Raw genomic sequence first — 743 nt, 5'->3', positions numbered from 1 at the left:
GACTGGGGGTCAGGCAGGAGCACATTGCATGGTCCTGAGGCCTTTGCAAGGCTGGGAGCCATGGTAGGGGAGGTTGGGGGCTCATTGCAAGGCTGAGGTCTGGCTTTGCAAGCTTCCTGGAGCTTTTCAACGGTTGGGGGTTGGATCCTTTACACATAGCAAAGGCCTGGGGGTGTTGCAAGGGTCTGGGGGGGTTACAAGTCTGGGAGCTGGGTGGGGGGTGGCTTTGCAATCCTCCAGGCAGTTTGGCAAGACTGGCAGTCAGCAGGAAGCATATTGCATGGTCTTGGGGGCCTTTGCAAGGCCAGGAGCTGGGACAGGAGAGGCTGTTGCTTTGCAAGTTTTCTGGAGCTTTTGCACAGCTGGGGGCTGAGGAGAGCACATTGYAAGAGCCTGGGGGCTTTGCAAGGCTGGGGGTCCAGTCGGGGTTGGGGGGAAGCATATTACATGGCCCTGCAGCCTTTGCAAGGCTGGGAGCTGGGCTGGGGGCAGCTTTGCAAGCTTCCCGAAGCTTTTGCAAAGCTGGGAACTGAAGGAGGTGGCTTTGCAAGCTTCCCAGAACTCTGGGAGACTGGAAATCAGGGGAGAGCATATTGCATGGTCCCGGGGACTTTGCAATGGTGTTTGTGGTGGGGGTGGATTTGCAAGCTTTTTGGAGCTTTAGCTAGGCTGGGAATTGGGGGAGAGAGAGCACTGCATGATTCAGGGGGGCTTTGCAAGGCCAGGAGCTGGGGGTGCAACTT

This window comes from Apteryx rowi, unplaced genomic scaffold, assembly GCF_003343035.1.
Source record: "Apteryx rowi isolate R43461 unplaced genomic scaffold, aptRow1 scaffold_1468, whole genome shotgun sequence".
Taxonomy (NCBI): Eukaryota; Metazoa; Chordata; class Aves; order Apterygiformes; family Apterygidae; genus Apteryx; species Apteryx rowi.
This window is presented reverse-complemented; position numbering follows the sequence as displayed.